The 13,397-nt window shown below is 48.9% G+C and overlaps 1 protein-coding gene across 1 annotated transcript in view; it reads left to right on the top strand.

Annotated features, from left to right (window-relative positions):
* Positions 1-13,397, top strand: part of LOC126095576 (uncharacterized) — a gene marked incomplete at its 3' end in the record, with an annotated part of 182,393 nt that overhangs the window by 151,843 nt on the left and 17,153 nt on the right. The gene's annotated exons all lie outside the window — the stretch shown is intronic.

Genomic DNA, 13,397 nt, shown 5'->3' with positions numbered 1-13,397 from the left:
TAAGTCGGGAGAGCGTGGAGGCCATGACATGAATTGCTGATCATGGTCTCCACCACGACCGATCCATCGGTTTTCCAATCTCCTGTTTAAGAAATGCCGAACATCATGATAGAAGTGCGGTGGAGCACCATCCTGTTGAAAGATCAAGTCGGCGCTGTCGGTCTCCAGTTGTGCCATGAGCCAATTTTCCAGCATGTCCAGATACAAGTGTCCTGTAACGTTTTTTTTTTCGCAGAAGAAAAAGGGGCCGTAAACTTTAATCCGTGAGATTGCACAAAACAAGTTTACTTTTGGTGAATTGCGAATTAGCTGCACGAATGCGTGAGGATTCTCTACCTCCAGATTCGCACATTGTGTCTGTTCACTTCACCATTAAGAAAAAATGTTGCTTCATCACTGAAAACAAGTTTCGCACTGAACGCATCCTCTTCCATGAGCTGTTGCAACCGCGCCGAAAATTCAAAGCGTTTGACTTTGTCATCGGGTGTCAGGGCTTGTAGCAATTGTAAACGGTAAGGCTTCTGCTTTAGCCTTTTCCGTAAGATATTCCAAATTGTCGGCTGTGGTACGTTTAGCTCCATGCTTGCTTTATTCGTCGACTTCCGTGGGCTACGCGTGAAACTTGCCCGCACGCGTTCAACCGTTTCTTCGCTCACTGCAGGCCGACCCGTTGATTTCCCCTTACAGAGGCATCCAGAAGCTTTAAACTGCGCATACCATCGCCGAATGGAGTTAGCAGTTGGTGGATCTTTGTTGAACTTCGTCCTAAAGTGTCGTTGCACTGTTATGACTGACTGATGTTTACCGAGCGGGGTGGCGCAGTGGTTAGACACTGGACTCGCATTCGAGAGGACGACGGTTCAATCCCGCGTCCGGCCATCCTGATTTAGGTTTTCCGTGATTTCCCTAAATCACTCCAGGCAAATGCCGGGATGGTTCCTCTGAAAGGGCACGGCCGACTTCCTTCCCAATCCTTCTCTAATCCGATGAGACCGATGACCACGCTGTCTGGTCTCCTTCCCCGAACCAACCAACCACCAACCAACCAACTGATGTGAGTGCATTTCAAGTACGACATACGCTTTCTCGGTTCATGTCGCCATTTTGTCTCACTGTGTTCTCGAGCGCTCTGGCGGCAGAAACCTGAAGTGCGGCTTCAGCCGAACAAAACTTTGAGTTTTTCTACGTATCTGTAGTGTGTCGTGACCATATGTCAATGAATGGAGCTACAGTGCATTTATGAAATCGCTTCAATCATTTGTAATAGCCCTGTAAATATATAGTTCTGGCAATACCGGCCATGGCATTCTTCTTCTGTGCGGATGCACACATATTCCCCGAACTCTTACGGGACTTGGAAGAATGTCTTCCACGAGTAATGAGTGTGTTGGGGTGGGACACTACGAATGTAGTGTGTGGGCATACAAGGTGAGAATGTGAGTCTCGCGGGAGGCGTGCACGAGATAATCCCTGCAGTCGCACTATCATCTGTGCCCTCGGTGGCTCAGATGGATAGAGCGTCTGCCATGTAAGCAGGAGATCGCGGGTTCGGGTCCCGGTCGGGGCACACATTTTCACCTGTCCCCGTTGATCTATATCAACGCCAGTGCGCAGCTGACGGTATAAATATAATTCTAATTTCGTTCTAGGTCATCAATGGTGTCTGTTCTTTCGGACATATCCATATAAATATACTTAATATTATGTCGTAAGATAGTATAAAATCATAACAGTGAAAAGGCCATGTTCAACGCAGGGATTCTTCTACGGCCAAAATACATGCACAAAGCACGCATATTCTTTACATATATATACTAACAAATATAATACAAAATCTGTGCATACACGCAAACGTAAAGCACAAGGCACAAACTGAAGTCAAAGTAACCTACTAATACCAAATGGATGAAAATCTATTACTAACCAAATGCGTGAGAAATGCATTGGACAGGTTCAAGATTCCATGTCAGGTCATTAAAAAACCATTAACTATTAACAAAAAATGGTTCAAATGACTCTGAGCACTATGGGACTCAACTTCTGGGGTCATTAGTCCCCTAGAACTTAGAACTAGTTCAACCTGTGCATTTTCAACTTCTCGCGGCGTAATGAATAATCCATTAAATTTCGGGCAAGCAGCCGCGCAAATAAAATTTCTTCTACTGATATTTCGGCCGCGTATCGTCCGGCCATCTTCAGAGCGAGTCACAAGACTGACGACAAGGTTTTTTTTTTTTTTTTTTTTCCTTTATTGTGTTTCAATTCCCCATCGGGGCGGGCTGGCAGCAGCATAGGCGCTGCTCTTCAGCCGAAAGACAGTACAAAACAATAGAAGACATTAAAAACAGCAAAGGAGAGACTAAGGTGAACATATATATATAAAAAAAGGGGGGAACAGCATGGAAGACAAAACAAAACAAAACGGGTTGACTGTAAAATGGAGATAATAAAAACTGTTTAAAAGTAGCACATATAAAAAGCCACACACGGCGACGGTTAAAAGAACACAAGGCACAGTATCACTGGAGCTAAAAGTAGCGACGGATGGCATAGCACACAACGTAACACTGACGGCGAACCTCAAGGCAGGACACAATTAAAATCACATCTCTTGACACACACAAGAAACAGCACTAAACACAACACTGATGTGGCACACTGACGATGAGCGATACAGAGGATCTGCCAGGCGCTAGGAGATGAGGGAGACCTGAAGAAGGGAGGGAGTGGAAGAGATGGGGGAGGTGAGCAGGGGGCGTACGGGAGAGGGCCAGGTAGGGGGGGGAAGGAGAGAGGCAGGTTGCAGGGTCTCAGGGGAGGGGGGACGGAGGGAAATCCGCTCTGGGAGAAGAAGGAAAGAGGAAAGGGGGCCCTGGGGAGGGGGGGGGGGGAACAAGGCCAGGTTATAGTTGGAAGGAAGGGTAGATGTCACGGCGAAGTTCGTCATCCGGGAGGGGGAGGCGTTGGAAATTGCCCTGATGAAGGAGATGGAGGGTGTGGAGGTGGAGAGAGGGAGGGATACAGCGATAGAGGCGTGGCAACGGGCGGGGGGTGGAGAGGAAGGAGGAAACCAGAGGGTGGGGGGGATCAAGTCTGCGAGCAATGTAAAGGATGCGGAGATGTTGGAGGAACAGGAGGAGGTGGGGGAAGGGGATCAGTTCATACAGGAGCCGTGTGGGGGAAGGAAGGCGGATACGGAAGGCAAGGCGGAGCGCATGGCGTTCAAGGACTTGGAGGGCCTTGTAAAAGTGGGTGGGTGCGGAAATCCAGGCAACGCTGGCATAACAGAGGATAGGACGGATGAGGGATTTGTAGGTGTGGAGGATGGTAGAAGGATGCAATCCCCAGGTCCGGCCAGACAGGAGTTTCAGAAGGCGGAGGCGGGAATGGGCTTTCTGCTGGATGGTCAGGAGATGAGGGGTCCAGGTGAGGTGTCGGTCAAGGGTGAGGCCAAGGTATTTCAGGGTGGGGTTGAGTTGGATAGGACGACCATAAAGGGTGAGGTAGAAATCATGGAGGCGAAAGGAGCGAGTGGTGCGGCCTATGATGATTGCCTGGGTTTTGGAGGGGTTGAGACGGAGGAACCACTGGTTACACCAAGTGGTGAACTGGTTAAGGTGGGTTTGGAGGGTACGTTGAGACCGTTGAAGGGTAGGATAGAGAGCAAGGAAGGCGGTGTCATCAGCATACTGGAGAAGGTGGACTGGTGGGGGTGGCTTGGGCATATCAGCTGTATACAAGAGATAAAGGAGAGGGGAGAGGACTGAACCCTGGGGGACGCCAGCCGTGGGATAAAAGATACGGGAATTGGTGTTGTGGAGGGTGACATAGGAAGGACGGTGCGAGAGGAAGGAAGCGACCAGACGGACAAAATTGATAGGCAGGGCGTAGGTTTGGAGTTTAAAGAGGAGACCGGGATGCCATACACGGTCATAGGCATTTTGGAGGTCAAGGGAAACAAAAATGGCGGAGCGGCGGGAGTTGAGCTGGAGGGACAGAAGGTGAACAAGGTTGAGGAGTTGGTCGTCAGCAGAGAAGGAGGGTCGGAAGCCACACTGGGTAAGGGGGAGGAGGTGGTGTTGAGAAAGGTGCTGATGGATACGGCGGGAGAGGATGGATTCAAGGACCTTACTGAAGACGGAGGTGAGGCAGATGGGGCGATAGGAAGAGGCGGCAGAAGGGGGTTTGTTGGGTTTGAGGAATAAGAGGAGGCGGGAGGTCTTCCACAGGTCAGGGTAGAAGCCAGTAGAGAGGACGACATTATAGAGTTGGGCGAGGACAGTCAGGAAGGAATAGGGGCTTTCGCGAAGGTGCCGGTAGGTGACACAGTCGTGACCAGGGGCTGTGTTGCGTTTGGACCGGAGGATAAGTTTAATGTCTTGTGCCGTGATGGGAGTGTTTATGTTGGAGGGGGGCAACTGCCCCAAGTACTGGAGACCAGGAGCAAGTGGAGCGACCGAGGTATCGGCACGTTCCATGACGGCGGGGAAAAGAGAATAATCAAAGTGGGGATCATCGGGGATGGAGAAGACCTCGGAAAGGTGGGAAGCGAAGTGGTTGGCCTTACTGAGGTTGTCAGGAAGGGGGCGATCGTTATGGAGAAGGGGGTAGCTGGGAGCAGAAAGGGAACCAGTAAGGCGATGGAAGGCGGACCAGTACTTGGAGGAGTTGATAGGGAGGGTGGCGTTGAGTCGTGTGCAGGTCTGGCGCCAGTCTCGGCGTTTCGTTGCTGTAATAAGGTTCCGTACGTGTCGCTGTATTTGCCGGTGGCGTTGGAGTGTATCCCTGTCACGAGTGCGCAGGAAGGAGCGATAGAGGCGGCGGGATTCACGGAGGAGGAGGACAGCCCGCGGAGGGAGAGTGGGACGGTGTGGGTGGATGGTCTTTGTAGGAACATGGGCCTCCACGGCGTCAGTAATTACCTTCTGAAGGAAGGAAGAGGCGTGGATGATGTCGTCGGGATGGCGATAGGTAAGAGGGTGGCTCTCGACCTGGGTGGAGATGAAATCCCGGTAGGCATCCCAGTTGGCACGGCGATAGTCATGGACGACCTTGGGAGGGGGTGCAGGGTGCGGAGCCGGAGGGGGGCGGTGAGCAGACTTTACGGTGAGAAGGACAGGAAGGTGATCGCTACCTGTGGGGTCAAGGACGGCGACAGTCATACGCCCAAGGAGGTTGGCGGAGGCAATGACAACATCGGGGGTGGTGTTACTTTCGGGTCGGGTGTGCTGGGGAAGAGGAACAAGGTCACCTTGGATCGTGGAGAGGAACTGATGCCACTGCCGAAGGGCAGCAGGAGTGCGGCTATGAATGTTGAGGTCGGCGGCAATCACATAGGTGGAGAAGGTGCGGTCAATGTGTGAGATGAAGTCATAAGGAAGAGGAGCAGTGGGGCGGACATAGATTGTGGCACAGGTAATGGTGAGGGAGGGGAAGAAGACGCTAAGGATAAGGTGTTCAGTAGGGTCATTGAGGAGAGGCTGTGGCCGGACGGGGATATGCTTAAGGTGGCCAATCGCGACTCCACCCTGCGCACGAGGACCAGGAGCATCAGTGCGGTGGAGGTTATAGGGGGAGGTGCGGATAGAGTGGTGAGGCTGGAGAAAGGTTTCGTTCAAGAGGAAGGTGTCGACCTGGTGGTGGGAGAGGGTGTGCATGAGGAGGTATTTGTTGGAGTGGAAGGAGCGAATGTTCTGGAAGAGGATGCGAGGCTCATGCCGCGCCATGACGGGAAGGAGGGGGGGAAGAGAGGGAAGGGAAGAGACTTAAACTAGGGTGTCGAGGCGGGTGAAGGTGAAGTGGGCTTGGTTGTGGGAGTAAGTGGCGAAGGTGTTCAGGTGGAAAACGGAGCGAGCAGCAAGGGATATTTGGTGGAAGGTGTGGGGGCGCTGAAAAGGGTGAATGTTTTGGAGGACAACGGTAATAAACCGGATGACGTCCTCGGCCGTGGGGGGTGGACGGAGGGAATTGTTGGGATGGACAGGGGGATCAACGGGACGAACGGGGACTGTAAGTTCAGGGGTGGCTGGAGGGGGTTTAGCTTTACACTTGTGGGAGTAAGTGGGATGGGGGCCATTGCAGGTATTACAGGAAGGAGGAGCATCGAGGTTGGGGCAGTTCTTAAGAAAGTGGGAGGCCTTGCAATGGGGACAGGTGGGGGGGTTTTTGCAGTTGGGAGTCAGGTGGTCGTTGTACATCAGGCACCGCTGGCAACGGTAGGATTGGGGAGGGGATTTGGAGGATTCAACAGGGTGGCGACGGTGGTATATCAGGGCACCCTGGGTGAGGAGATGGTCTATGGACGGGGCAGACTCAGAGAATACTCGCATGAGGTAGGTGGGACCAGAGGCATTGTGGATACGGCGGGCCGAGCGGATTTCCAAGTCCGGGTGGGAGTTCAGTTCTACCAACACCTCATCCTCCGTGATCACCGGGCTGAGCTTGGTGATCACAGCGGTGTAGGTGGGGGGGCGACGGGGAGGTTGGGGCTGACGAGGAGTGGAAGGGGAAAGGAAGGGTGTCAGAGAGGCGTGGGGGCCAAACATAACTCGTGGGAGTTTTTGCAGGAGGTCTGTGTGAAAGGATGGGGACGGGGACTTGATAAGGACTGAGTCCCTGCGGGGAATGAGTTGGGAGATGGGAGCACCAGGCAAGTACTTTCGTATTTCCTTGGTGAGGGTACGAGCGTCGAGGAACTTAGGATCGGGAGTTGACAGGACAAAGGTGTGGAGGGTGGGGGCCAAGGGATGGTTGGCAGGAGGAGGGGTGGTGTCCATGGTGACGGCAGGGGGAGGGGGAGGTGGTGTTGATTTTTTGTGGGAAGTGGCGGGAGCAGAGTCGGGAAGGAAGCGCTTTTGGGGTTTTTTGGAGACAGGAGGCTGGGAGGAGGGGAGAGGAATGGGGAGGAGAGGGAGGTGGCGGGTGGCAGATCCCTGTGGCGTAGTGGAGGCACCGGGAGAAGCAGCTGGTTCAGTGGTGGCGATGGTGGCTCGACGCGACGTGATGCGTGCGGGAGACGCAGAAGACGAAGCGACGGGGTCGGCTAGAGACGGGAAGCCAACCACCTGAGGGGCGGCAGCAGAGGCGGCAACAGAGGCGTACGTGAGGGCGGGGGTAGTAGTGGGAGCTGTTGAGGGTGTAGAGGCTGGAGGAAGGGTGTAGAGGTGCGGGTATACAGCAGGGGAGGAGATAGGGGGATGGGTAAGTGGGGGAAGGGAAGGGGAGGTGAAAGGAGGGAGGCCAGGGGCGGCACTCCAGGAGGTGACTGTGGTAGAGGGGGAGGGGGAGGTGTAGATGACGGTAGAGGTGGGAGCACTCATTGCAGACGAACGGCGATGGACAGACGGACGTGCAGCAGGCAGCGGCGGCGGCGGCGGCGGCGGCGACGGACAGACGGACGTGCAGCAGGCGGCGGCGGCAGCAGCGGCGGCGGCGGCGGCGGCGGCAGTGACGACGACGGCGATGGACAGCGAGCCGGCAGGGAGGCAGGCAGGCAGGCAGGCAGGCAGGCAGACGGACGGACAGCGGTAGCAGCAAGCAGCGGGCGGGCAGACCAACAGACAGACAGACAGACAGACAACACAATCTTCGAAAACGGTGATTCCACCCTGAGAGTCGCCCAGGCTTTGCAATCTGACCGCTTTCGAAGGAGGGGATCCAACCCTCTAGATGATGGACGACAAGGTGCCAAGCGCGGCCTTATATGCTCCACCGCGGCGGTACTGCGCATGCGGGTCACAGATGCTGCGCCGCCTGTGGCGAAAGCGTATGGACGTTCGATGTGCTTATCGATGTTTGATCGGCGGCGGTGACACGGTGACGACTTCTCTGCAATTTAATTAGTCCAAGAGCCGGATTCCATGCTTTGTCCAAATTAAAACCTTTATCTCTGTTTATTAAATTGATGGCTAATCGAATTTCTATGGCTTCCTTGAATACAGATTCCCAAAAAGAAGAGGTGGATGTTAAAATCTTCACATCACTGTAATTCATGGAATGACCCGTATCAATACAATGTTCGGCCACAGCTGACTTGTCTGGTTGTGATAGGCGAGTGTATCTTCGGTGCTCCACACACCTCTCATTGACGGTGCGTGTTGTTTGACCTATGTGTGACTGCTCACAATTTCCGCAAGGAATCTGGTACACAACCGCCTTACGAAGCAATAAATCGTCCTTCACAGAGCCGAGTAAAGCCGCAATCTTCGTGGGGGGCCGGAAGATCACCTTAACACAGTGTTTCTCAAGAATACGGCCTATCTTTGAAGAAAGAGCACCCACATAAGGCAGAAACGCCCTAGATCCGAAGAAATTACTATCTTCTTCCGCATCGTATACCTTCTTTTTAGGTTTTGCATCGAATGCTCTACGAATTTGTTGCGGAGAATATCCATTCGATTTAAAAATACTCTTGAGGTATGTTAGCTCTCCTTTCTTCAAAGATAGGCCGTATTCTTGAGAAACACTGTGTTAAGGTGATCATAGGTCAAACAACACGCACCGTTCATGAGAGGTGTGTGGAGCACCGAAGATACACTCGCCTATCACAACCAGACAAGTCAGCTGTGGCCGAACATTGTATTGATACGGGTCATTCCATGAATTACAGTGATGTGAAGATTTTAACATCCACCTCTTCTTTTTGGGAATCTGTATTCAAGGAAGCCATAGAAATTCGATTAGCCACCAATTTAATAAACAGAGATAAAGGTTTTAATTTGGACAAAGCATGGAATCCGGCTCTTGGACTAATTAAATTGCAGAGAAGTCGTCACCGTGTCACCGCCGCCGATCAAACATCGATAAGCACATCGAACGTCCATAGGCTTTCGCCACAGGCGGCGCAGCATCTGTGACCCGCATGCGCAGTACCGCCGCGGTGGAGCATATAAGGCCGCGCTTGGCACCTTGTCGCCAGTCTTGTGACTCGCTCTGAAGATGGCCGGACGATACGCGGCCGAAATATCAGTAGAAGAAATTTTATTTGCGCGGCTGCATGCCCGAAATTTAATGGATCAGTTAAACCTAACTAACCTAAGGACATCACACACATCCATGCCCGAGGCAGGATTCGAGCCTGCGACCGTAGCAGTCTCACGGTTCGAGAGTGCAGTGCCTCGAACCGCACGGCCACTTCGGCCGGCAAACTATTAACACATGAATAGAAAAATATGATGAAATTAAATAAATAAGTCCTCATCCGTTACTCTTACGAAGAACAAGAACTCAAAACCAACCATAAGTATGAGAAAATTAAATACATAAGCCCTTCTATGTCCCTGTACTGAAATACAAAATGTCATAAATCCATCTTCCGGGAAGTGAAAATATGTAACCCAAACCTACTGAAACCCAATATAATGAAATCGTGTTAAGGAATATAGTATGATATCGATTTCCAATTATACAAAAGCACATTAAACTCCAAGAGAACAGATCAAAATAACATGTAATCCTACATCAGTCAGATTACTTGTCTACTTAATACGGGGAGGGGCGGATGCGAACAGACAACCAGTACTAAAGTTAATACTGAGAGTGAATGTGCTTACTTCATTTGCACAGCGATTAGTTAAAAGAAATAGAAAGAGAATAAATTTCTGAAGTATGCCCTCATACTTACTTACTATTCACTAGGTTGGCCACAAAAACCGTAGTCGGCTCTCGCCAGTCAGCCTCCTCCCTCGGTCCATGTAGTCTTCTCCTGTTGGTCCCATCTTACACATCGTATCCTCCCTGATCCCGCTAACCATCTCAGCCGTGCTCTTCCCCTCGGTCTGTTGTCTCTGATATCTTCTGGCACTAGCTCCAAGGTGATACGCCCTTCTCGACGCATTGCATGGCCTTACCACCTCAGTCTCCTATCTCTAATCATAGCTACTATGTCGAGCGACTTCTACAATTCCTACAATTCGCTGTTTTTCCTTTTTCTCCAGTCGTCTCCATCCTGTATTAGCCTAAAAATCTGTATCAGAATAGCATTCTCAAATGTCAGGAGTTTTCTTTTTATCTTCTGTGTCATAGTCCAGGTATCTGCTCCGTACAGGAAGACACGTTGTGTTACTGTTATGTAGATACTTATCTTTGCGGGTCTCCATAAAAGCCGGAACTTCAGCAGCTTTCCGAGTGCAAACCTTGACCTGTTTCGTGCCTGGATTCCTGCCGTTATTTCCTGGTCTATCTCATCCCTTTTGCTGAGTACTACTCCACGACATCTGAACTCTTTTTAACTTTTCAAAGATTTTACCATCTGCATCTAAAGATGTCTGTCATCGTTTCCTATGCTCACAGTAAGGTATTTGGTCTTATCCATATTCATCTTCGGATCCGCTCTCATTGCCTCTTCCAGTAACACTCTTGCCATGTGAACCGGATCTTGCTCATTCTGCGCTATTAAAACTACATCATCCGTTTAGGCCAGAGTGTTGATTCTTCTACCCAGCTGTATTCCTGTCTCCAGGCTGGTTACCTTTGTCAGACCTATTTCCAGAACTAAATTAAACAGAAGGGGGAATGGCAGCCTCTCTATCGCACTCCAGTCTTCACCTTGAATTCCTCTGACATCTTTCTATTCACTTTCACCAGGCATGTTGTCTCTTGTATAACCAGTGCTCTTTCCAGTTCTTGTCATATTACTTGCCTGTTCACACTATCAAGCGCTTTTTGAAGTCCACAAAAAAGCAGTGAACATCTGTGTGTAATTCCTACCTCTTCAATAGCTTTTGCTTTATTATATGTTGTTGGCCTACGGTTGATTTTCGCTTTCTAATCCGTGCTCGCTGGAATCCAAGTATTTCCTCAACGTATGGTGTTAGCCACATCAGCGACAACGGGATCTGGCTCTTATAAGCTGTGAATAGTAAGGTGATTCCTATGTAGTTGCCACATCTCATTGGATCTCCTTTCTTTAGTATTGGTCAGATGACAGACTGCTTCCATTCTGCTGGGATCCTTTCTTTCCTCCAAGTTAAACTGATTAGATGGTATACTCTCTCTTGTAGGATATCTCTTCCCCCTATCAGCATCTCTCTAGGTGTGCCATCAATTCCTGTTGCCTTTCGTCTCTTCAGCATTTCTGTAGCTTCCCTTACGTCTTACATGCTCAGCAGTTCATTCTCTGCTGTTGGTACTGTTACTTTGTCTTCTCCGTGAAATTCTTCTTCTTCTTCTTCTTCTTCTTCTGATGCTGCTGTCGCAACTTTTGATGGTGTCGTCTACATTCACGAGATTTTCGAAATAGTTTTTCTATTCTTCCATAGCTTTCTTCAATCTGTTATCAGTTGTCCTACTTGAAATTTGATCAAGTCAATCGTAGCGTTGTATCTTTTCTTGAAGATTCTGACTGTCTTGTGAAAGTCTCTTGTATTGCCTACTGTTCGATCCTTTTCTGCCAGTGTTATCTTGTTGTTCATGCCCTCTCGCTTTTCTATTCAGAGGACTTTTCTTGCCTCTCCAGCTGGCTCCATATATCGCAGTCTTAATCTTTCGTCTTCTTCGGTTGTCACTCTTAACATTTTAGCCTCTTCTCTCTCTGCTCCTCCCTCACTCCAGTGGCTTCAGCACTTCATTTGCTGCGTATCTGACTTTGGGATTGGATCATAACTTGTGTACATCTATCCAGGGCAGAAACTCGTTTCGAATTTCAGATGAATATCTGTCCTCTTTAAGTAGATCTGTGTTCAGGTCTGCATCTCTCCTCCTTCAGTTTCTGCATTTTATCCTGTCACGAATAGTAGTCTGCACAAGATAGTGGTCTGATCCTATATCTGCATCTCTTTGAGATTTTACATTTTCGATACCAATTCTGTCTCTAGCATCCACTAACATGTGGTCTATTTGGTTCTGTGTGCTTCCTTTGGGTGTTTTCCAGATTATCTTCTAGCGTTTTTGCGAGGAAAGTTGGTGCTCATAATCCGTAGGTTTTTTGATGTTGCCAGGTTGACTAATCTCATTCCGTTTTGTTGGAGGAATCGTGGAGACTATGGAGGCCAATGTAGGGTCTCAGGATGGCCTCTTTTCCAGCTTTGGCACTGACATCACCTAAGAACATTTTCACATCGTACGATAATCGTCTTCATATATTGACTCCACCTCTTCGTAGAAACTATCGTTATCTTTATGGTCTTTATCTCCCGTATGTGTATGATATGAGAACATTGTTAGGTTGTTACCTTTCATTCTTATCCGGCATATTCTTTCGTTCACAAGTCCATGATATTTCCTCTTATTCTGTTGGCTGCTGCAAAACCAACTCTAAGTTGATGTATACCTTCTCTGCTTCCACTATAGAAATAGCAGCAGAATTTATCTTTATGCATCTCTGCCCCAGGCCATCTGAACTCTTGCAGTATGTGTAGCCTGTACATCTTCAGTTCTTCATCCAGCAACTTCACCGCTCCAGGAGTGTAAAGTGATCTTACGTTCCAAGTGCCACATTTCAGTCTGTGATTGTTCCATAATATTCTAGCATTAACCTTTCACTTTCTGGTGTCATTTCCAGTTTCTCCATACCGAATGCGAGGCTGTTTCTTGGCATTTCGTAACGATTGTCTTTTTTATGGTGTGGGTGAGTTGGCTCCACGCCCAACCGCCAACCCGTAGTACCAGGGTATCCCATTTAGTCTGCACTCATACAGAGGAAGTAAATGGGAAGGTTAAAAAGACCGATAGTAATACTATATTCTTGTGCACGTACACATAAAGTTCAGATTACACTGAAAATATCTTAAAATTGTTAATAGAAAACTTTACTCAAATGCCATGTCATGTGTTTAACTAAAACTTGCCGCCTAATACGATATAACAAAAGAACGGGAGTCATAAAGTGTTCAAGTGTTAAAATACAAGAAATCATAAACCGTACATAATGAAAATATAACTGTAAAATACCAGAGGTGATAAGGATACCCATTAATTGATCTTGCATGAGTACATATAAGATGTTAACTATCGTCTTAAAAAAAAAAGACTTTCAAGATGCTTTAGCATGCTCAGTGACAAATAAAACCATCAGGATTTGCTTGCAACTGTTGAAACGACTGTCAGTTAAAATGGGCAACACGTTGATGCACTGCGAGAAAACAGTGGAAGCAAATTTTATTTATAGAGCGAACGTAAGTAAATAACACCAGAATAAAGCAGTCCCAGCATCACCTGAAAAAAAACTTTCCAAATATTAGAAAAAGAAACAAGTGTGGAATCACGTAATCGGTAATACACATACAAAGCCAAAAAATATTATACAGGAATATTTGAGCTGCATAGCCGAATCGTCAACTGAGAGACGCCAAAAGCATGACCAACAACGCAACAGACTTAAAGAGAAACTTCTCCTAAAAATTTTATATTTAATATTTGTATACAGTGTGATGTGGGATATGTAATGTTAATTAGTGTTG

The sequence above is a fragment of the Schistocerca cancellata genome, chromosome 8 (assembly GCF_023864275.1).
Source record: "Schistocerca cancellata isolate TAMUIC-IGC-003103 chromosome 8, iqSchCanc2.1, whole genome shotgun sequence".
Classification (NCBI taxonomy): domain Eukaryota; kingdom Metazoa; phylum Arthropoda; class Insecta; order Orthoptera; family Acrididae; genus Schistocerca; species Schistocerca cancellata.
Note: the sequence above shows the minus strand (reverse complement) of the source record. Positions and strands in the feature narration are given on the sequence as shown.